Source organism: Bufo bufo, chromosome 4, assembly GCF_905171765.1.
Source record: "Bufo bufo chromosome 4, aBufBuf1.1, whole genome shotgun sequence".
NCBI classification, from domain to species: Eukaryota; Metazoa; Chordata; class Amphibia; order Anura; family Bufonidae; genus Bufo; species Bufo bufo.
The window spans coordinates 313,793,856-313,819,686 of NC_053392.1; the positions used below are offsets into that span (position 1 = coordinate 313,793,856).

General features: G+C 42.4%; 1 long non-coding RNA gene across 1 annotated transcript; it reads left to right on the plus strand.

Moving 5' to 3' along the window:
- The first annotated feature begins 16,399 nt into the window (after nucleotides 1-16,399).
- LOC120996949 lies at nucleotides 16,400-25,600 on the plus strand. The gene is made up of 3 exons (XR_005777996.1): nucleotides 16,400-16,412; nucleotides 22,562-22,565; nucleotides 25,427-25,600. It is a non-coding gene; the product is annotated as an uncharacterized LOC120996949 (long non-coding RNA).
- The last annotated feature ends 231 nt before the right edge of the window (nucleotides 25,601-25,831 follow it).

The window sequence follows — 25,831 nt, forward strand, 5'->3', positions numbered from 1 at the left end:
TATCTAAATTTTAGGCTAATTGTATTCTAAATAAATGTGAAACTTCATGTTACTATGAACAGTTTATGGATATGCAGTTTCATGGATCTTAATAAAGTTTTCTAAGAGATCATATTGCACAAACCTCTTCCAGCTCCTAAATATAATATAGGTTAATTTCCATATCACTCCTGGCCAGCTTGAATAACAAGAATAATATTAGTAATGTCCAGATGCACATAATTCTGGCTAGATGTCTCTTGCCAAAAGCAAAATGAATGGGAAGTCAGTGTCAATCATAGTCAATAGACTATGTAAATATCTTTCATACAGTTTATTCATTTTCAAAAATAGTGCTTATTAATAATGCATTGCTTTAGTACCACCAAAGATTGTAGCATATAAAACAGTTATAATTCATTGTTCATTACTGCTGTGATGAACAATGAAGCACATTTCTGAAGGGCAATTTTTCTTTTGTCTTTGGGTAGATACTAAAATGATCTCTTGCTAACTGTTAATTGTATAGTGTTTTCTTTGACTTTTTTTTTAAATCTGTATCCAGTTAATTGTATGTCTATAGATACTAAGGCTATAAGTCTTTTTATGGAAATATTATAGATTAAAAAATACTTGTTTATATTTTGCAGTATTCAGAATTTTTCTTCTATTCTAATGTGTTATTTATATACCTTATGAGAGCAAATTATTTCATATCCAGAATCTTCCAAAAGGAACAGTGACCCATCTGTAGACAGCTATCTTGGTGTTTTCTGTACAGAAGAGGGTGCTGGTGATTGAATGAGATGCCTTAACTACTTCCAGACCAGGCCATTTACCCCCTTCCTGACCAGGCCTAATTTTGCAAATCTGACATATGTAACTTTATGTGGTAATAACTTTGGAACGCTTTTACTTATCCAAGCCATTCAGAGATTGTTTTCTTGTGACACATTGTACTTCATTTTAATGGTAAATTTAAATCAATATGTTTAACCTTTATTTATAAAAAAAAAATCCAAATTTAATGAAAATTTTAATACAATTCACTGTTTTCTAAATTTGAATCTCTCTCTCTCAGATAGTGACAAAAAAAACAAACATATATCTATGCCAAGACCCTTGTTAGACCCTTAGAATGGCACCCCTATATATGGCCTCTCTTTTACAACTCCTATATCTATATATGTCCTTTCATTTATTACATGTTCATATTATTTGTTATTTTTATTTTTATTTTTATTTTTGCTCTTTAATTTTTGCCTTCCTACTACTATTGTTTTTATTTTTATTTATATTTATTTTTATTCTTATTTTTATTTTGATTATTACTATTATTTTTATTTTTATCTATTTTCATCTATTTTTATTAGTATTTTATTTTTATTTTTATTTTTATCATTTTTTATTTTTAAATTATTTTATTATATTATTTTAATATAACTTGTCTCCACTTATTAAAGTCCACTCTCATCTTCAGGCATATGTGGAATCCCCACGCCACACGTTTATATACATATACACTTGCTTGTATCCCTCACTTTCATGTAGCCCCAAACATCCTAATATATATTTTATGTTATATAATTTTTTATCCGAGTCTAGTACATCACTCAACCTCGGTCCTGAAACTGAACATGAGTGACATCATTTACTCTGAAAAAACGACCTGGTGTATATACCGCATGAACCCATACCAGATAACTGTATGCGATCGAGACCCGAGGTATCTAAAACTAACCCCGCCCAGGCCAGACCCACCACTATAACACACAGTATTTTGTTGAATGAGCTGTGTGAGGGCTTATTTTGTGTGGGACAAACTTTAGTTTTTTTGGCATCATTTTGGGGTACATTTGGCTTTCTGGTTGCTTTTTATCTAATTTTTTGGTAGGTGAAGTCATAAAAAAAAAAAAACGTTTGGTGTCATTTTTCATTTTTTTTCTTATACCGTTTACTTGATAAGGTAGATCATGTGACATTTTTATAGATCCGGCAGTGGCGTACCTACCATATAGGCAGACCACGCAGCTGCTATGGGGCCCGTGAGAAAGAGGGGCCCGAAGTGAAGGAGAGTCCCCGCCCCCTAATTGCTCCTGTTTATCTTTCTAAAGCTAAAGGACCTTTGATGATGTCATCAGAGGTCCTGTAAGGGAACTGCACAGTGTAAAGTGTAGTTCCCAGGTTAGAACAGTGCATCTGCCAGGACCTGTGATGACATCATCTTCAACATCATAGGTCCTGCAGAATCTAGCAAAGGAACTACACCAAAAATGGTGTAGTTCCTAGGTTTCAAAGGTATATCTGCCAGGACCTGTGATGACATCATCACAGGTCCTTCAACCCCTAACAGCAAGTATTAGAAGTTCACAAACAGCTCTGCATTGATCCATACAGACTGGAATGGAATGGTAAGAGGAGGTCCTCCACTTTTCATCATTTACCCCCCATCCATGCCCTGTTTTTACTCATTGCTCACTCAAGTATAATACTTCAGACAGTTACAGTGAGAACTAACTCATGTACATGACATACAGTGACGATAATGTATAACTGACCACATATTTCTGTAAACACTGCATCTACAGTATTATACCTTCTAAGTCTCACATCAATACACTGCTCTGTGTTTATGTATATATATATATATATATATACACACACACACACACACACACATACATACACACACACACTGCATATATTACATAGTATTATATATGCAATATGTACAGATATATAGTATATACCGCAGTGCACTGATATGTGAGGTACGAGGTATAATAGATGCAGTGTGTACAGATATATAGTATATACAGCAGTGTACTGATATGTGAGGTACGAGGTATAATAGATGTAGTGTGTACAGATATATAGTATATTGTCACAAGGGTATTAAGAGCCACGTCTGACTCCGTTATACCCGGGGTCAGGAAGTCGCAGCGGGTGGCTGCGCGCTCTATATCTAAAGATCACGTTGTCTTTAAGTGATTGTTTTCTGTGTTTGCCTTGCTATCCTTTTTGTCTCTCTCAGGGATCCGTAGCTTCTCCTCCTCAGCTGTTTCTTGTCTGCCACTCCCTACCTCCTTATATTCTCCCCTCACACTTCTCTAGTTGCCAGTTATAGAGCTTCCTGCCGGGACATCTATACTGACCCACTGGAGTGGTTAATCCTGGTTGTCGTTCCTGTGTGCTACCCTCCGGATCCCTGTTGGGCTTATTGTTGTTTCCTGTTGTCGCCCATCTGGGAATATATGTTGAGTCTGTGTTGTCTGTCCTCCCTTTGGTGTTTTCCCTTAGAGTTAGTGGTGCGGACTAGTGTTCCCATCGCCCTGTTCACTACCGAGGGCTCAGCTCAGGGAAAGCCAGGGCTTTAGGCACGTGATCGGCGTACGGGTGAGGAACCCGTCTAGGGACGTCAGGGCAGCCAGGTGCCAGCCGCCAGGTGAGTCAGGGGTCACCATCTTCCCTCTCACTTGGGCAGGGCCTTCCTCGTTCCCTCCCTCTGTGTCACGTATGTGATAGCCACGCCTACCGTGATATTATAACTGGCCCTTACTTTTTGAGAAAAAAATAAAATAAAAAATTTATATAATTTTTTATTTGTTGTTTTTTTTCTCTCTCTACTTAGAATCCAATATGGATCCTATTGATGCCTTGGCAGAACAGCTTCAAAGCCTGTCTTTGGAGGTGGCAGGATTGAAGGCGTCTGTTCTCCAACAACAGCAGCAAATGCAGCAGACCGCACCCCCAGCGGTTGCTATGGGTAACCAGGTTGTCACTGAACCCAAGGTTGCTCTTCCCGACAGATTTTCTGGGGGAAGGGACAAATTTGCGACGTTCCGTGAGGCCTGCAAATTATATTTTAAGTTGCGCCCTTACTCCTCAGGTCATGAAGAACAGCGGGTAGGGATTGTCATTTCCCTGCTTCAGGGGGATCCGCAATCCTGGGCGTTCTCGTTACCCCTTGGTTCTCAGGCTCTTCGGTCAGTGGAGGGATTTTTTGGGGCTTTGGGTCTCATATATGATGACCCTGACCGAGTCGCCCTGACCGAGTCGAAGTTACGGAGACTCCTACAGGGAGATCGGTCAGCAGAGGAATATTGCTCAGAGTTCCGTAGGTGGGCTACGGATACTCAGTGGAACGACCCGGCTCTCAGGAGTCAGTTCTGCTCTGGGTTATCTGAAAGGGTTAAGGATGCATTGGCGCTGTATGAGACTCCCCTTTCCCTTGATGCTGTTATGTCCCTCTCTATCAGAATAGATAGACGTCTTAGGGAGAGATCGAAAATTCCGGAGCAATTGGTTACCTCTCCCAAGCAACAGTCAGCCTGTACTGACTTAGATGAGCCTATGCAGCTAGGCGGAACTTCTCGTCAGGTCCGTCCTCCCGAGGTTCGCCGTAGGGGGGGGGCTTGTTTTTTCTGTGGGGGGAGGGGTCATTTCATTAATGTCTGTCCCTCCTTTCTCAAAAACAAAAAGACCGTCGGAAAACTTCTAACCCCGGGCTGTGCGGAGGATGTCAGCCGGGGGGTATACGTTTCCTCCATACGAACATCTCAATTTGTGTTACCAGCGGTCATTGTTTTTGGTGTTAAGACGGAGTCTATTTCTGTTTTTCTAGACAGTGGAGCAGGGGTAAATTTGATTGATGCCCATTTTGCCCGCACTATGGGTTTGTCTCTCAGTACGCTGCAGATACCTATTCCCGTATTCGCTATAGATTCTGCTCCTCTGTCTCAGAGAAACCTCACCCACATTGTTCATAATTTACACCTTCGGGTAGGGGACCACCATAATGAGTGTCTTTCATGTTACGTTTTGGAGGGCCTTCCCTCTCCGGTGGTATTGGGTCTTCCCTGGTTGATAGCGCACAATCCAGTGGTGGATTGGCAGGCCAGGGAGATATTGGAGTGGAGTGAGCATTGCAGAGAGAATTGCTTAAATAACAATTGCTTAATCGCCTCCATAGCTTCCCTACCTACATTTATTTCGGACTTTGAGGACGTTTTTTCTGAAAAGGGTTGTCAGAAACTACCACCTCATCGTCCTTATGATTGCCCGGTTAACCTGATTCCCGGGGCAAAATTACCCAAGTCCAGGTTGTATAATCTTTCGGGTCCCGAGAGACAAGCCATGAAAGATTATATCTCCGAGAGTCTGGCTAAGGGACACATCAGACCCTCTTCTTCACCCGTGGCTGCAGGGTTTTTCTTTGTTAAAAAGAAAGATGGGGGCCTGCGTCCTTGCTTAGATTTCCGTGAGTTAAACCAGATAACCATCCGTGACCCATACCCTCTTCCTCTCATTCCTGACCTTTTTAATCAGATTGCGGGTGCTAAGTGGTTCTCCATACTTGATCTTAGGGGGGCCTACAATCTGATTCGTATCAGGGAAGGGGATGAGTGGAAGACAGCTTTTAACACCCCTGAGGGGCATTATGAAAATCTAGTTATGCCTTTCGGTCTGACCAATGCCCCTGCTGTCTTCCAACATTTCGTTAATGATATTTTTAGTCATCTCATCGGCAGGTTTGTAGTCATATACCTAGATGATATCTTAATTTATTCGGCTGATCTGAAAACACATGAGGTGCATGTCAGGCAAGTACTGCAGGTCCTACGGACAAATAAATTATATGCGAAAATTGAAAAATGTGTCTTCGCTGTTCAGGAATTACAGTTCCTGGGATATCTATTATCTGCTTCAGGTTTCCGCATGGATCCTGGGAAGGTCCAGGCAATTTTAGATTGGGATCTTCCTGAGAACCTTAAAGCTCTACAACGGTTTTTGGGTTTCGCTAATTTCTATAGAAAGTTCATTAAAAATTATTCAGTGATCGTTAAACCCCTTACCGACATGACTAGGAAGGGGACGGATTTTTCCAAATGGTCTGTCGCCGCTAAAGATGCATTTTCCTCGCTAAAGGAGAGGTTTACCTCGGCACCTGTTCTAATTCAACCTGATGTCTCCCAGCCTTTTATTGTCGAGGTAGATGCGTCAGAGGTGGGAGTGGGAGCTGTATTGTCTCAGGGTCCGTCTCCTGGCAAATGGCGTCCTTGCGCTTTCTTTTCCAAAAAATTATCTTCTGCGGAGAAGAATTATGATATTGGAAATAGGGAACTGTTGGCGATTAAACTGGCGCTTGAAGAGTGGCGTCACTTCTTAGAGGGAGCAATCCACCCCGTCACGGTGATTACGGATCACAAGAACCTTCTGTACCTAGAATCGGCTAAGCGTCTCACCCCTAGACAAGCTAGGTGGTCGCTATTCTTTACCAGATTTAACTTTGTAATCACCTATCGTCCTGGGGCAAAAAATACCAAGGCAGACGCATTATCTCGTAGTTTCCCTGGAGGGGGTAATGTTTGTGATCCGGTACCTATTTTACAAAGAGGTGTGGTTGTCTCTGCTGTACACTCTGTTCTAGAGGGAAAGGTGTTAGAGGCTCAGGGGGACGCCCCGGCCTCTTGCCCCTCAGAGAAATTGTTTGTACCGTTAAACCTGCGTCTTGAATTATTAAAAGAACATCATAATTCGGCACTTGCTGGACACCCGGGTAGTAAAGCAACCTTGGAGCTTTTATCTCGTCGTTTTTGGTGGCCAAGGTTGCGTCAGGATGTAATGGATTTCGTGTCTACTTGTTCTACTTGTGCACGCGCGAAAGTCTCTCATACACGTCCAGCAGGGTCTTTGTTGCCACTTTTCATCCCCAATAGGCCATGGACACATCTGTCAATGGATTTCATCACTGACTTACCGTTGTCGGCGGGTAAAACAGTTATCTTGGTAGTAGTAGACAGGTTTAGCAAAATGGTACACTTTATTGCGCTACCCGCACTTCCTAATGCTAAAACTCTCGCTCAGGTGTTTATCAGTGAAATCGTGAAGCTTCACGGGGTCCCTTCCGATGTGGTTTCGGATCGGGGAACCCAGTTTATTTCTAAGTTTTGGAAAGCTTTTTGTTCCCGTTTGGGGGTTCACTTGTCCTTTTCCTCAGCTTTCCATCCTCAGTCGAATGGACAGACTGAGCGTACCAACCAAAACCTAGAAACATATTTAAGGTGTTTTGTGTCTGAAAACCAAGAGTTGTGGTCATCATATTTACCGTTAGCTGAGTTTGCCATAAATAATCATTATCAGGAGTCCACTGGCAAGTCACCATTCCTTGGTGCATACGGTTTTCATCCCCAATTTTGTACTTTCAAAGAGGGGGGGTCTTCTGGGGTTCCCGAAGAGGAAAGGTTTTCTTCATCTCTTTCATCGGTATGGCAGAAGGTTCAAGTTAACTTGAAAAAGATGAGTGGTAAATATAAATGCATGGCCGATAAGAAACGGTCGCCAGGTCCGGACCTAGGAGTGAATGACTATGTGTGGTTGTCTACTAGGAATATTCAGTTGAAGGTTCCTTCTTGGAAACTAGGTCCTAGGTTCATTGGTCCCTATAAAATAGTAGCCGTCATTAACCCTGTGGCTTTTCGCCTGGAGCTACCTCAGACTTTTAAGATCCATAACGTCTTCCATAAATTGTTACTCAAAAAGTATGTTCCACCTCTAGAACCATCGCCGCTGCCACCTCCTCCTGTCATTGTGGCTGGTAATCTGGAGTTTCAAATAGCCAGAATTGTTGATTCTCGTCGGGTCCGCCGCTCTCTTCAGTATCTGGTGCATTGGAGGGGTTACGGTCCCGAGGAAAGAATGTGGGTTCCAGCGTCAGAGGTAAACGCCAACAGGTTAATTCAGACTTTCCATGCCTCTCATCCGGAGAGACCTGGTCCTGAGTGTCCGGAGGCCCCTCGTGAAAGGGGGGGTACTGTCACGAGGGTATCAAGAGCCACGTCTGACTCCGTTATACCCGGGGTCAGGAAGTCGCAGCGGGTGGCTGCGCGCTCTATATCTAAAGATCACGTTGTCTTTTAGTGATTGTTTTCTGTGTTTGCCTTGCTATCCTTTTTGTCTCTCTCAGGGATCCGTAGCTTCTCCTCCTCAGCTGTTTCTTGTCTGCCACTCCCTACCTCCTTATATTCTCCCCTCACACTTCTCTAGTTGCCAGTTATAGAGCTTCCTGCCTGGACATCTATACTGACCCACTGGAGTGGTTAATCCTGGTTGTCGTTCCTGTGTGCTACCCTCCGGATCCCTGTTGGGCTTATTGTTGTTTCCTGTTGTCGCCCATCTGGGAATATATGTTGAGTCTGTGTTGTCTGTCCTCCCCTTGGTGTTTTCCCTTAGAGTTAGTGGTGCGGACTAGTGTTCCCATCGCCCTGTTCACTACCGAGGGCTCAGCTCAGGGAAAGCCAGGGCTTTAGGCACGTGATCGGTGTACGGGTGAGGAACCCGTCTAGGGACGTCAGGGCAGCCAGGTGCCAGCCGCCAGGTGAGTCAGGGGTCACCATCTTCCCTCTCACTTGGGCAGGGCCTTCCTCGTTCCCTCTCTCTGTGTCATGTATGTGATAGCCACGCCGACCGTGATATATATACAGCAGTGTACTGATATGTGAGGTACGAGGTATAAAATAGATGCAGTGTGTACAGATATATAGTATATACAGCGGTGTACTGATATGTGAGGTACGAGGTGTCAATACACTGCTGTATTTACTATATACCTGTACACACTGCATCTATTATACCTCGTACCTCACATATTACACTACTGTATATACTGTATACACTGCATATATTATACCCCGTACCTCACATATCAGTACACTGCTGTATATACTATATACCTGTACACACTGCATATATTATACCCTGTACCTCACATATCAGAACACTAGGGAATATACTATATACCTGTAGACACTGCATCTATTATACCTCTTTTGTGAGCCAGGGCTGTTTTGTAATCCCAATCCGGCCCTGATGGCATAAATTATAAAACGCAGCAGCAAGAATAGTTCATGGAACAAAAGGAGGGGCTATAAAAGGGGAATGGGGGCCCAATTTAGATTCCTGCTATGGGGCCCAGTGATTTTTATGTACGCCCCTGAGATCCGGTCATTACGGACGCAACGATACCAAATACGTCAATTTTTTTTTTGTTTGTTTTGTTTTTTACGTTTTACACAAAAAACTTTTCTTTTAAAAAAATCATGTTTTTGTGTTGGCATTTTTTTAGAGCCAATTCTTTTTTCATTTTTCTGGCTATGTTCTTGTGTGAGGGCTTGATTTTTTGCGGGACGAGGAGACGTTATTATTGCTAACATTTTGGGGTACATACGACTTTGATTAATTGATATGTCTTTTGTGAATTGAGTTGACAAAAAAAAGTTTCTTTGGCATAATTTTTATAATTTTTTTTTACACCGTTCACTTTATGGGGTAAATCATGTGATATTTTTGTAGAGCCAATTGTTACGGATGCGGTGATACCAAATATGTCTATTTTTTTATTTTTACGTTTTTAGAAAGAAAAATCATGTTTTTGTGTTGCAATTTTCTTATAGCCATATTTTTTAATTTTTCTGGCTATGGTCTTGTGTGGTGACTAATTTTTTGCGGGATGAGGTGATGTTTTTATTGCTACCATTTTAGGGTACATTCGACTTTTTGATTGATTTAACATCATGTTTTTTGGGAGGTGAGCTAACTAAAAAGTCAGTTTTGGCGTAAGGTTTATTATTATTTTTTTTTTACGGTGTTCACCTGATGGGGTAGATCATATGATGTTATTGTAGAGCTGGTCGTTGAGGACATATTGATACCAAATATGTCTAATTTATTTTTTATTTTTATATTTTTAACATTTTTTAAATAACGAATTTCGGGGGAATATTTTTTTAAAATGTGAAACTTTTTTTTTTTCAAAACATTTTTTATTTTTTTGCACTTTGTGTCCCATATAAGTTCATACAAGACCTCTGGGGGACATTTAACTTCATTGTTTTTTTTTTGTTTTTTTTTAACTAGCGCTTTTTCCTGTAACTGGGGCTGACATAGAAGCCCAAGTTAGAGTGGAAATACACCCAACAGAAAGGCTGCACAGCATAATACTGCACTGTACAGCCTCATTGCAAGGCTGATCGTCGTCTATGGAAGACCCATCAGCTCCTGCACTCAGTGCCATCTTAAGAGCATTATAGGCCCCCGGGCAATACAGTGCACTGGGGCCCTGTCTACACAATCACGCACTAGAATAAAAATGCAAATTATCAATAAGGCGATATTTATTGGGCATTTCCTCTTGTGGATTTTCCCCAGCAGTAGGATCAGGTAATGATACCATTGGTATTTCTGCTGGAATTGGAGTGCATGTAGATGTGGATGCTACATCTGGAGGAGCAGAACTACTGGCTGACGTTGCACCTGGATTGAGCCAAGATGTTAGTTTTGGAAGTTTGCACATTTTCTCTTTCTCCTCTGCAGCCTTTTTCCTCTTCTGTGCTCCACTCAAAACATTACGTTTCATTTCTGCACTAAAGGTTATTTTCACCAACACGTAATAAACTTTATTTTTCCTCACCTTTTTTACACTTCCTCGAACGAGTGGCAACTCTAAGATTGCTATATAAGGGGGACACATAAGATATTACAGTCAAAACTTGAGGGGCACTAATAACTTAAAGTGGATGTAAACCCAAACATTTTTTTTTTTTGTGATGTCACAATGTAGAGTACCCAGGCAGTACACACGCCACTCCAACATTAATACCCACCAGCACCAGCAGTACCCACACCAGCATTACCCACCAGCACCAGAGTGTGTGTACATTTATATATATATCTATATTTATTTCGTTTTTTTAGTTGTATGATTAAAGTGGATGTAAACCCCCAAGTATGCAGTATAGCACCCTATAGTATACAGCACCACACAGTATGCAGTATAGCACCCTATAGTATACAGCACCACACAGTATGCAGTATAGCACCCTATAGTATACAGCACCACACAGTATGCAGTATAGCACCCTATAGTATACAGCACCACACAGTATGCAGTATAGCACCCTATAGTATACAGCACCACACAGTATGCAGTATAGCACCCTATAGTATACAGCACCACACAGTATGCAGTATAGCACCCTATAGTATACAGCACCACACAGTATGCAGTATAGCACCCTATAGTATACAGCACCACACAGTATGCAGTTTAGCACCCCACACTATACAGTACCCCACAGTATATAGTAGAGCAGTATAGACCCCCACACTATACAGCACCTCACTGTATACAGCACCCCAAACTATACACGATACAGCCCCCCACACTATACAGTACAGCACTCTACACTATACCGCACCCACAGTATACAGCCCCCCACACTATACAGTACAGCAGTATAGCACTCCCCCCACTATACAGCCCCCCCCCACACTATACAGGCCCCCCACACTATACAGGCCCCCCACACTATACAGCCCACCACACAGTATACAGGCCACCCCCCCCCACACACAGTATACAGCCCACCACACAATATACAGCCCATTACACAATATATAGCCCACCACACAATATACAGCCCACCACACAGTATACAGGCCCCCACACAGTATACAGCCCCCCACACAGTACACAGCACCCCACTATACAGTAGTTTACAGTATATTAAAATAACAACCCCATGTCACCTTTTTCTGATGTAATCTTTACACAGAAAAGCTCCACAGTTAACTTCTGCAACACTCCTGATAGGACCTGTGATGACTTCATAGCCATGTGACCAGTAATTGCTAGGTTACTGGTCACATGGTAATGATGTCATTAAGGTCCTAGATCAAAACTCATTAAGGTCCTAGAATTAAGATCATTAACACAGTACGATCATGATGCCTGTGTAGCCGACAGCCTGACACCCGGGGCAGTAGCTAGCAGGGCTCAAGAGGCAGCTGCCTTGGGCCCCCCCAGGAGCAACTGGGCCCAGGGCAGCTGCCCCTTTTGCCCCTTGGTAAAGACGGCCCTGGCGGCAACGCTGCTAAATGATGGTTGGGAAGTTGGCTGGTGGGTTCACTGGGCAGGCGGGCCCCCAGGCAAGTGGGGCCCCCGGGCAACTGCCCAGCGTGCCCATTCGAAAAGACGGCCCTGCCTGCACTTCCCCGGCCCCGGCGGTCACATGACCACTGGGTCGGGACATGTATAGGTAAAAGCACCAGCCTATGTGAGCTCCCATGGTCCCGGCCACTAGAGAGGCTTTTTTCTATAGTCTGCAAGCACAACCACCACTGATAGATTGCAGGGTGGTCTGTAACCAGTGTATAATGTGATGTAAAAATGAATCCAGCCAGCAAAGGAAGCAAAATGGATAATAACAGTATATTAGTAAGTGGCTTGTATTAACTTTCTCTACATGATAAATGCAACTTACTGAAGTGAGACAACCCCTTTAAGGGGCCTTTACATTGCCCAAACATCAGGCAGATCATCACTAGAGATGGCCTTGCGGTTCACGGTTGTTTCGCGGCAAACTTTGCTCGTTCGCATATGGCGATGTCCGCCGTGCCATATTCTTTTACATTGTAAAGAACTTTGACCCATGACACATCCATCAGGTGGTACAGGACAGCCAATTGAGACATTTCAGCACATGGACATACCCCCTACCTTATAAATAAACCCGATCTGACTGCCATTTTATATTCAGTCTTTTGCCAGTGTAGGGAGAGGTTGCTCTGTGTGAGCTATTGATAGGTGTGACTTACTCAGGGTTGTGATATACTTACAGTATAATATACTTTCTAGCATAGAAAGTATATTATAGTGCATTTGTATTGTTCAGCAGTTGTGTGCATTTCTGCTGCTATACTGCAGCTACACAGAGTGACAAACGCTATTGGAACAAATAATTTCTACTGGTGTGACATATCAGTTTTCCCCCCAAAAAACTGAATGAAGCAGGGGTGTTATATACTAATAATATACTTTCTATATAGTGCATTTGGGTAGTGAAGCATTTGTTTGCGGTTTTGCTGCGTTACCGCAGCTACACAGAGTGACAAACGCTATTAGAACAAATAATTTCAACTGGTGTGATATACCAGTTGCCCCCCAAAAAAACGGATTAAAGCAGGGGTGTTATATACCAATAATATACTTTCTATATAGTGCATTTGGGTAGTGCAGCATTTGTTTGTGGTTTTGCTGCATTACCGCAGCTACACAGAGTGACAAACGCTATTGGAACAAATAATTTCTACTGGTGTAATATACCAGGTGCCCCCCAAAAAACTGATTGAAGCAGGGGTGTTGTATACCAATAATATACTTTCTATATAGTGCATTTGGGTAGTACAGCATTTGTTTGCAATTTAGCTGTGTTACCGCAGCTACACAGAGTGAAAAACGCTATTGGAACAAAAAAATTCTATTGGTGTGATATACCAGTTGCCCCCCCAAAAAAGCTGATTGAGGCAGGGGTGTGATATACCTTCTTGCACAAATACTGCTCTTCTATAAGGACTTTTTTTCAAGAGGGGGGGTTTTTCGTCAGCCATGTTTTTAATTTTATATTTTTAGTTTTTTTAAACATATGTATTTGACCTGTATTTGTACTGTCCTTCAGTAAAATTGATATCCATTGACCGTCTAATAGACCTCCAGCCACAGAATCACTTGATCTTTTCTGTACGGTAAATGCATAATTTTTCGGGCCTGTAATACACTGGCCTACAGTAAAATTGATATCCAATGACCGTGTGATCTAACTCCAGCCACATACTTACTTGTTCTTTTCTGTACGCTTAATGTATAATTTTTGGGGCCTGTAGACCACTGGCCTGCTGCAAAATTTATATCCAATGACCGTGTAATCTACCTCCAGCCACATACATACTTGTTCTTTTCTGTATGCTGAATGCATAATTTTAGGGTCCTGTAGTACACTGGCCTGCTGGAAAATTTATATCCAATGACCGTGTAATCTACCCACAGCCACATACATACTTGTTATTTACTGTACGCTAAATGAATAATTGTTGGGGCCTCGGAGGAATTCAACACCAGTGACGACCACGTGTTATCGAATTTCAACTATTATCATTAGGGTTTTGTTAGCCATGTTTTTAATCCAATTTTATATTGTTAGTTCTTTTAAACATATGTATTTAACATGTATTTGTACTGGCCTGCAGTAAAATTGATATCCATTGACCGTGTAATATACCCCCGGCCACATAATCACTTGATCTTTTCTGTGCAGTGAACACCTAATGTTTGGGGCCTGTAGTCCAGTGGCCTACAGTAAAGTTTTTATCAATTGACCGCATAATGTAACTCAATCCACATAATCAGAATTTCTTTTATGTCAGGTGAATGCCTAATTTTTAAGGCCCGTACTCCTGTGGCCTAAAATAAAAAATTTCTAGGCTGCGACAGGGCACATTTCAGAGAATTTCCCTTTAAGAGACATAAAAATGTTCCCTGATAAAGATACATTTTTTTTGTTGGAATTTTTGTCATTGATCCCCCTCTAGTATGTCACTTTCCATGTTGTGGGACTATTTGTGCACTTCTACTAAGTATTTGGTGGCTGCAAATATGAACTGAAGGTTTTTCAGGTTTGCCTGCCATTAAAGTGAATGGGGCCCGCCGCATACTTGTGGTTCGCAAAGATTTGATCGTATTCGCGCGATCGCGTTCGCAAACCGTCCCAGCAGATGTTCGTCCATCACTAATCATCACTAAAAAACATCCGTAGAAACACCTATTAGTGATATTCTGCCAGGTAAAGGTACCGCCAATTACCCAATGAACAAGTGAAACGACCTTGCATACGGTCAACTAAATCATTGTTTGCTGTCAGCAGTTTGTGCTGTCTAATCAGCACTCTGCTGCCAACAAACAATGATTCTGTATGTGACGAATGATAGCATTAGCGATCGCTCCTCCCCATAGTGTGGAAGTGATCGCTGCCTGTAAATACAGCATTCTCCTCCACTGACAAGCAGGCAGTTGTCAAGAAGAAACACTTTTTTTCCAAGAGGAGTCTGATTAATTTAGCATTGTAAAGGGGCCTTTAGATGTAGTTTAGGAAGAGAATGGGTGCTCGCTGATATTTATATTTAAGGCAATGCTTCATGGGAAAAAGTATGCACATTTGCTTATGTCAAACCAGAAAATCTTCTAAAGGAAGATAGGTATTTTGGGGTATTTACCTCCTATCAGTATAGAGAAGGGCACTGGTTGGCTACTTGCGTTTACATAATGATTTGAATTAGTCTCTGAAATGAAAGGCAGTTGACATTTTTTCAGTGATGGGTCCATTACATATTCTGTAGTTGACAACTAATATTGTTTATTCTGACATTTATCTACTCTAATAAAAAAGGCTAATTGTTAAAGTATTAGAAAATGTTATTAATTTGTATTTATTTACTATGCCACCTTCCTTTGAAATTCCATCTGATGGCTGAAAGTACATATCATAGACTTTGGGCTAAGTTACAAACAAAATTAAGTACAGTCCTTACTATGCCATGAAATTGTCATCAATGCCTTTCAATTTAGTCAACTTTCTGCAGTATAAGGCACATCCACACGACCTTATGTATTTGCGGTCCGCAAAAAACGGATCCACAAAAAATATGGGTGACATCGGTGTGCATTCCGTATTTTTTAATAATAGGACATGTTAAATGTTGTTGCAAATGGAATGCACACGGAGTACCGTCCGTTTTTTTTGCAGACCAATTGAAATGAATGGTTCATTATACGGTCCGAGCAGACACGAAATAAAAATACGTTTGTGCGCATGAGGCCTTATCAGAATATTCTTCATCCCAGTGCAACCATGAGAAAAAATCTCATATTATGTAATTCATCCTTAGGACATTTTTTTAATTAAAATTTTATTTAGAATTTTTGTTTCACAAGATATATAATAGAATACAAGAACCACAGTGTGATTGCAAACAATGATTAACACAAATTTTCATTTGCAAGGAGTAGAGTTGAGCGGACACCTGGATGTTAGCGTTTGACGGGTTCGGCCGAACTTCACAAAAAAGTTCGAGTTCGGGACCCGAACTTGACCCCGAACCTGAACCCCATTGAAGTCAGGGGGCCCGAACCTTTGAGCACTAAAATGGCTCTAAAAATGTAATGGAAAAGGGCTAGTGGACTGTAATTGCCAGCAAAATGTGGTTAAGAGCATTGCAAGTGCTCTGCAAACAAATGTGGATAGGGAAGTGACTTCAAATAACATAAAATACGTAAAAATAAAAAATAATAATCTTGATCTAGGAGGAGGAGGTCCATATGGAGTAGGAGGTTGAGGAGGCAGTGGATGTGGCAGTGTAGGTGGAAGTGGCGGTGGAGAAGGAGCAGGTAGCCTACACTGGTTTTTGGTTTAAATTTTTAAATTTTTTAATTAGGGTACACCCCAAAACATTGGGAAATATAACCTGTGATAACCCCCTCCAGCCATGCTAAAAAAACATTCAGACAATACACTGGCTGCAGGGCAGGCCAACACCTCCAAGGCGTAAAGGGCAAGCTCAGGCCATGTGCCCAATTTGGAGACCCAGAGGTTGCAGGGGCAGACCCATCAGTCATTTCATGTAGGCATGTGCACACATACTTTCAATGTTCTTTTCTGTGCCTATCATGTTGATCACGGTTATCGGCAAATCAGGGTTCCACGCCGGAGAGGAATTTAACCCGAATATGTAACAGACAAATTAATTAAATGTATTTACCTGTCTACTAGGTATAGCAGTGGTATATCACGCCCAAAAATTGGTAAATTTCACCCGAAAATTTAACAGACAAATTAGTGAAATATTTTTACCTGTCTACTACATACAGCCAGGGTAAATCACACCCAAAAATTGGTGAATTTCACCAGAATATGTAACAGACAAATTAGTGAAATGTTACCAGTCTACTAGGTAGAGCAGGGGTATATCACACCCAAAAATTGGTGAATTTCACCCAAATATGTAACAGACAAATTAATGAAATGTATTCACCTGTCTACTAGGTACAGCCGGGGTATATCACACCCAAAAATTGGTGGTGCTAGTTGTTGTGGCGTGCTGACAAAGCTTTTCCACATTTCGGCCATGCTAACCCTGCCTTCTGAGTAGTGATGAGCGGTAGGGGAAATATTCAAATTCGCGATATTTCGCAAATATTTGGGCCATATATTCGAGAATTCGCGAATTCATGATCTCCAGGCATTATTTTCTTGATTGTGAAAATTTGCATAAACTTTGCCTAAAATATTCGTATAAAATATCGCATGAACTGGTATTTAAAAAAAAAAGGAATATTCGTGATTACGAATATATTTTGCGATATTCTAAATATTTGCGAATTCTCAAAGTGCCGATATTGGCAATTAAAATTCGCAATTCGAATATTCGTGATCAACACTACTTCTGAGGTGCAGGTGGTGCCCCAGCTGCGTTGGTGACCTCTTCCTCCTTCTCTACCTTTGCATTGTGCTTCCACTCTGCCCCCAATGTCAGGTGGGAATGCCACAAGCAGCGCGTCTACCAGCGTGCACTTGTACTCGCGCATCTTACGATCTCGCTCCAATGACGGAATTAAGGATGGTATGTTGTCCTTGTAACGGGGATCCAGCAGCGTAGCCACCCAGTAATCATCACAAGTTAGAATGTGGGCAACTTGGCGGTCGTTGCAAAGACACTGCAGCATGTAATCGCTCATGTCTGCCAGGCTGCCCAGAGGCAACGACAAGCTGTCCTCTGTGGGAGGTGTATAGTCTGTGTCCTCTGTATCCCCCCAGCCATGCACCAGTGATGGCTATGAGCTGGTTTGGGTGCCATCCTGCTGTGAACACGGTTCCTTCTCCTCCATCTCCTCCTCCTCATTCTCCAGAACTGTGCCCTGGCTGGACAATTGTGTACCTGGCATTTGAGGATGTAGGAACCCACCCTCGGAGCCACTTGTGAATGACTGGCCGGAAAACCTATGAAATGATTCCTCTTCCTCCTCCTCCTCCTCCTCCTCTGCCACATCCTCTTCCATCATCGCCAGCAGCGTTTTTTTAAGGAGGCATAGAACTGGGATAGCAACACTGAGAACTGCGTTATCGGCACTGGCCATGTTGGTGGAGTACTTGAAACAGCGCAACAAGGAACACAGGTCTTAAATGGAGGCCCAGTCATTGGTGGTGAAGTAGTGCTGTTCCAAAGAGCGACTCACCCGTGCGTGCTGCAGCTGAAACTCCAATATCGCCTGCTGCTGCTGCTCGCACAGTCTTGCCAGCATGTGCAAGGTGGAGTTCCACCTTGTGGGCATGTCGCATATGAGGAGGTTAGCAGGCCGAAGTTACGCTGCAGCGCTGACAGGCGAGCAGCAGCAGGGTGAGAACGCCGAAAGCGCACACAGACGGCCCACACTTTATGCAGCAGCTCTAACATATCGGGGTAATTTTTTAGGAACCTCTGCACCACCAAATTCAGCACATGTGCCAGGCAAGGGCGATGTCAAACCGTCTAGTCCCAGAGCTGCTACGAGATTTCGCATATTATCGCACACAACCAGGCCGGGCTTGATGCTCACTGGCACCAACCACTCATCAGTCTGTTGTTCAAGGTCCATCCACATCTCCTGCACGGTGTCGGTTTGTCCCCCAAAAAGATACGTTTTAAAACTGCCTGCTGTCGTTTACCCCTGGCTGCGCTGAAGTTGGTGGTGAAGGTGACCAGATGAGGAGACGGTAGAGGATGAGGAAGCGGAGTAAGAGTAGGAAGCAACAGGAGGCAAACTGAAGCACCCAGCAATCATCGGTGGTGGAAGGACATGCGCCAAACTGCTATCCGCCTCAGGCCCAGCTGCCACTGCATTTACTCCGTGTGCTGTTATGGAGATATAACGTCTCTGACCGTGCTTACTAATCCACATATCCGTAGTTAGGTGGACCTTGCCACAGATGGCATTGCGCAGTGCACACCTGATTTTGTCCCCCACTTGGTTGTGCAGGGAAGGGATGGCACACCTGGAAAAGTAGTGCCGGCTGGGCACGACGTACTGTGGGACAGCCACCGCCATAAGGCTTTTAGAACTCTCCGTCTCCACCAGATTGAATGACAGCATTTCAAGGGACAGTAATTTTGAAATGCTGGCATTCAGGGCCAGGGATCACGGGTGGGTAGGGGGGTACTTCCTCTTCCGCTCCAGTGTTTGGGAGATGGAGAGCTGAACGATTCCATGGGACATTGTGGAGATGCTTGGTGACCCAAGTGGTGGTGTTGCTGGCAGATCCTCTGTTTGCGGGGTGGCAGGTGCCACTGTCACTCCAGAGGTGGATGAAGAGGCCGAGACTGCAGCAGAAAAGGAAGCAGGAGGAGCCAGAGACCTTTCTTGTTTTTTGAGGTGTCTACTCCACTGCAGCTCGCGCTTTGCACTTAGATGCCTGGTCATGCAGGTTGTGCTCAGGTTGAGAACGTTTATACCTCGCTTCAGGCTCTGATTGCACAGCGTGCAAACATCTCATGTCTTGTCTTCAGCACATTGTCTGAAGAACTGCCACGCCAGGGAACTCCTTGGAGCTGGCTATGGTGTCCTTGCCGTTGCTGCAGTGGGCATTAGCAGGCATACTGTCTAGGGGACGGCGGCTCCGCTTTTGCACCCTGCTCCCTCTTCTGCTGTGCTGGTGGCTCTGTGCGACCTCCGCCTCTTCCTCCGAACTACACAGGTCACTCACATGACCTTGATTCCATGTGGGGTTGAGGACCTCATCGTCCTCCACATCATCTTCCACCCAGTCTTCACCCCTGCCCTCCTTGTCGGTCTGCACACTGCAGAAAGCCAAAGCAGTTGGCACCTGTGTTTCGTCATCATCCAAAATGTGCTGCGGTGGTCCTCCCATGTACTAATCTTGAAACATAAGTGGTTGGGCATCGGTGCACTCAATCTCTTCCACTTTTGGGGCAGGGCTAGGTGGATAGCCCTGGGAAACCCTGCTTACAGAGTCATCAAAAAGCAGAAGAGACTGCTGCATGACTTGGGACTCTGACTGCTTGGCTGATTTGCAAGGGGGTGAGGTGAAAGACTGATGGACATTGGCTGCAGGTGCCAACTCTCATCTTTCAGCAGGAGACTGGGTGGGAGACAATGTAAAGGAACTGGAGGCACTGTCAGCAACCTAATCTACTATTGCCTGTACTTGTTGTGGCCTCACCATTCATAGAGCCGCATTAGGCCCGACCAAATACCGCTGAAGGTTCTGTCGCCTACTCGCACCTGAGTAAGGTGTTTCACTTGTGCGTGTAGCTGGCACAGATCGACCATGTCCTCTCCCTGCAACAGAAGCTCCACCAGCAGCACCACAACCGGGGCCACGTCCCTTATTTGATGCTCTCCTCATATTTCTCAATTTAGGATCTTGGCCAAAATTGGTGTTTTTTAATAATATAATAGAACAACAGTATGTAAAAGTTGTATCTCACAATGACAGATGCAGCAAAGGCTGCAAGATTAATTTTTTTGCCCAAAATAGGTGTTTTTTTAAATAACAGAATAGAACACCAGTATCTAACGCGTGTATCTCACAATGACAAATGCAGCAAGGGCGAAAATATTAAGTACTTTGGCCAAAATTAATGTTTTTTTTAAACCCAGAATATTATTGCTGTATTTCAAGATTGTATCTCACACTGACAGATGCAGACAAGGCCGCAAATTTCGTTTTTTGCCCAAAATGGGTGTTTTTTTTTAAATAACAGAATATGACAGCAGTATATCATGCTTGAATTTCACACTGACAAATGCAGCAAGGACAGAAATATTAAGTACTTTGCCCAAAATGGGTGTTTTTTAAAACCCAGAAAATTATTGAAGTGTTTCAAGATTGTATCTCACACTGACAGATGCAGACAAGGCCGCAAATTTATCTTTTTGCCCAAAATAGGTGTTTTTTTATAACAGAATATGACAGCAGTATATAACGCTTGAATTTCACACTGACAGATGCAGCAAGGGATGTAAAATATAGCATTTTGCCCAAAAACACTTATTTTGGGCAAAATACTTAATAGCTATACTGGGCCTGTTCAGCTATACTGGGCCTGTTGAAAAAGACTATTAGTCTATTACAGTTTTACCGCTGGACCATATGATGAACTATTTGCAAAAAAGAATACAGTATTGCTACTGATAGGTTCAAAAGGCTGGTCTTATGAGCATCAATTTATATGTTTTTATTTATATTGCTTTTTATCAATTTTATTATTAGTATTTTTTTCTGATGAGAATTTGGGAGCCAACGGTCAGAAAACTCCATTTGGCACATTAGGCAACATTAACGAACATCATAACATAGGAAGCTGGTTGGCTTCTCTCAAATTCAGGATACTGTATCGATATAATGTATATATATTAGGGAGGAAATCCAAAACTGCATTAGTGAAGAATTTACAACCATGTATTACTGTGTTTTTGAGATCAATTTGGCCATTTGGAATAATAACCGTGATTTTAGACCAATTTATTTTTGCTATTTGAAATAATAAATATATTTTAATAGGGATATAATGTACTATATCTCCTTATAAACTCTAGAGATCTGAGTGCCCTCCAACCTTTCATTTTGAATTTTGTAGCACTAATCTCATAGGGCTTGGGGTGTTGCCCTTGGAATGAGCACCTTTCCAAGATAAGACCTGCTGGTGAGCCACTGTTATTTTATTTACTCTTTCAAGAGTGCTTCAATATATTCGTGATTGCGCAAATCGGCAATTAATGATGCACATATTTTGGCGCAATACATGCAACTTCACATTTTAGCAGGTCTGACTACATATTACTGATTGGTGCACTAAGTATTGCTATGAACTTCTGACATCACAGCGCTATGTCTGTAGCATGTATGTATGGACAACAGAACCTATCACACTACCTAACACCCTGCACTGGAACACTGAATCAGCTACACTATATCACGACCTAACCTACACTGACTATCTCCCTGTAACTATCTGTATTATATATATATATATATATATATATATATATATATATAAAAAGAAAAATGGCGGCACTGGCTCCAGAGGAGAGGTATGGGTGCACGTCTCAAGAGGAATGGACTTGAAACCCCAATTAATATATCCAGAAAAAAGAGCGGCACTCCGGTAGGTAAAAGCAAGTGAACCCTTTATTCACCCAGGTGGTGCACAACCTGGGTGAATAAAGGGTTCACTTGCTTTTACCTACCGGAGTGCCGCTCTTTTTTCTGGATATATATATATATATATATATATATATATATATATATATACACTTATTTTTCATAGACCCTTTTGGACCCAGGATTTTGAAATTATATAGTTCATATAGCCTAAGGCTACAAAACTCCTGTTTCTGTTCATGTAAAACGTAACGTTAATTTCTATCAATAAAACTAATACAGAACAGGAGAAAAAGAAAAGAAAAGAAATGCTTATTTTAAAAGGTAAAGGTGCTATGATGATACTCGCGGCAGTAGACTGGGATATGATTCCCATAAGCGCGTCCTCATTTACTTTGGGATGATTCCCTCTTAACGCCACTTAAGGTATAACTGCTGCCACATAGAGTGTCCAAGGATAACCTCATGTATATCACTTGGAATAATTCCCTATTAGAGCCACTCTAGGTGCAGCTGCTGCCGCTGGTGTGTCCAAGTGTGGTGAGTCTGCAGTTCTCACCACTCAGACACAGCATCTATCACACACCTATTTTAAAAGATCAAACTAGAGCTCCCCCAACATGTTTCGCCACTACATGTGGCTTCATCAGGGGATGGAGCTACTGTCAACACGAGTGCTTAGTACGTGGATGTTTATAACTGCTAGGGGTGGGCCATTAGTAATCCTCTGTCCAATCCCTGCTCAGAACTCGTGTGGCAGCATGATCATCCAATCCGGTACCTTAGAAGCTTCTGTTCCGTCATGTGTTCGCGTCGCCCCTTCAAGTGCGCATGCGTCAGAACTTAGAAGATTTTTCCTCCATCATCTATTCGCGTCACCCCTTCAAGTGCGCAGATTTTTCCTCCCCTTCAAGTGCGCAGACTTAGAAGATTTTTCCTCCCTTATTCGTCCATATACCTTTTGCGCATGCGTCAATACTTCTATTCGCATCCTGTTCGGCAGCGGCTACTGAGCATGCTCCCATACTTAGAGATTTTTCTCTTACTCTCCGGTGCAATTCCAGACGTCTATTGGGCATGCGCATGCGTCAATACTTCTTATTCGCATCCTATTCGACAGCAGCTACTGCGCATGCCCCCATACTTAGAGATTTTTCTCTTGCTCTCCGGTACACTTTCAGATGTATATTGGGCATGCGTGAATACTTTACCTCCGGTTCTATTTCTTAGGTCCCTACTGCGCACGTACATTTAAATAATACGAAAAATTAAACTATAAGGTTAACTTACCTGGAGAAAACGAAGAAGGAAATCAATCCTTTCCGGTATCTTGCAAAAAACGCTTACCTCTCCCTCTAAAAAATGAGGAGAAAAGGAATAATAAGAAGATATGAAATTTTACAATTAAATATATGTTACAATCAAGCCCCTATATTTATATGGTCAGCAGACAAGCCATAATATAGTGTCCCTATCGAGGTACTATTAGACATAGCCAGACATCAATATAGGCCTTTGGAGCATACATAGCGGTACCTGTGAATTGTGACCTAATCTAGCTTTTGAAATGTTGTAGAATCTATATTTTTTTATAATAATGTATAGCTATGTATGAAGAACATCATAAATAGGATGCATATAAAGGCCTAATTACATCTTGATCGTGCACCTTTAAAATAGATAGGGACATATGAAGATGAACAGGGTGGCAAAATTCAAATTGCGAGGCAAAGTTTAGCTGCCAATATAAAAGAGATATAAATTTCAAAGTGTCGGCGCATGCGTAGAGACGTTTCCTCGATTGAAAAGCAGTGAGCATGCGCAACTTTATACTATAGAGAGGGTATGTCAAAGAATCTGGGACAAACTGCAAAGGCAGTGCTAATAATCTAAGTCCCAAGACATGCGCAGTAGGGACCTAAGAAATAGAACCGGAGGTAAAGTATTCACGCATGCCCAATATACATCTGAAAGTGTACCGGTGAGCAAGAGAAAAATCTCTAAGTATGGGGGCATGCGCAGTAGCTGCTGTCGAATAGGATGCGAATAAGAAGTATTGACGCATGCGCATGCCCAATAGACGTCTGGAATTGCACCGGAGAGTAAGAGAAAAATCTCTAAGTATGGGAGCATGCGCAGTAGCCGCTGCCGAACAGGATGCGAATAGAAGTATTGACGCATGCGCAAAAGGTATATGGACGAATAAGGGAGGAAAAATCTTCTAAGTTCTGACGCATGCGCACTTGAAGGGGTGACGCGAATAGATGATGGAGGAAAAATATGAGGTACCGGATTGGATGATCATGCTGCCACACGAGTTCTGAGCAGGGATTGGACAGAGGATTACTAATGGCCCACCCCTAGCAGTTATAAACATCCACGTACTAAGCACTCGTGTTGACAGTAGCTCCATCCCCTGATGAAGCCACATGTAGTGGCGAAACATGTTGGGGGAGCTCTAGTTTGATCTTTTAAAATAGGTGTGTGATAGATGCTGTGTCTGAGTGGTGAGAACTGCAGACTCACCACACTTGGACACACCAGCGGCAGCAGCTGCACCTACAGTGGCTCTAATAGGGAATTATTCCAAGTGATATACATGAGGTTATCCTTGGACACTCTATGTGGCAGCAGTTATACCTTAAGTGGCGTTAAGAGGGAATCATCCCAAAGTGAATGAGGACGCGCTTATGGGAATCATATCCCAGTCTACTGCCGCGAGTATCATCATAGCACCTTTACCTTTTAAAATAAGCATTTCTTTTCTTTTTCTCCTGTTCTGTATTAGTTTTATTGATAGAAATAAACGTTACGTTTTACCTGACCAGAAACAGGAGTTTTGTAGCCTTAGGCTATATGAACTATATATATATATATATATATACACAGTACAGACCAAAGGTTTGGACACACCTTCTCATTCAAAGAGTTTTCTTTATTTTCATGACTATGAAAATTGTAGATTCACACTGAAGGCATCAAAACTATGAATTAACAAATGTGGAATTATATACATAACAAACAAGTGTGAAACAACTGAAAATGTATCATATTCTAGGTTCTGCAAAGTAGCCATCTTTTGCTTTGATTACTGCTTTGCACACTCTTGGCATTCTCTTGATGAGCTTCAAGAGGTAGTCCCCTGAAATGGTTTTCACTTCACAGGTGTGCCCTGTCAGGTTTAATAAGTGGGATTTCTTGCCTTATAAATGGAGTTGGGACCATCAGTTGCGTTGAGGAGATGTCAGGTGGATACACAGCTGATAGTCCTACTGAATAGACTGTTAGAATTTGTATTATGGCAAGAAAAAAGTAGCTAAGTAAAGAAAAAAGAGTGGCCATCATTACTTTAAGAAATGAAGGTCAGTCAGTCAGCCGAAAAATTGGGAAAACTTTGAAAGTAAGGGCTATTTGACCATGAAGGAGAGTCATGGGGTGCTGCGTCAGATGGCCTGGCATCCACAGTCACTGGACCTGAACCCAATCAAGATGGTTTGGGGTGAGCTGGACCGCAGAGTGAAGGCAAAAGGGCCAACAAGTGCTAAGCATCTCTGCGAACTCCTTCAAGACTGTTGGAAGACCATTTCAGGGGACTACCTCTTGAAGCTCATCAAGAGAATGCCTAGAGTGTGCAAAGCAGTAATCAAAGCAAAAGGTGGCTACTTTGAAGAACCTAGAATATGACATATTTTCAGTTGTTTCACACTTGTTTGTCATGTATATAATTCCACATGTGTTAATTCATAGTTTTGATGCCTTCATAGTCATGAAAATAAAGAAAACTCTTTGAATGAGAAGGTGTGTCC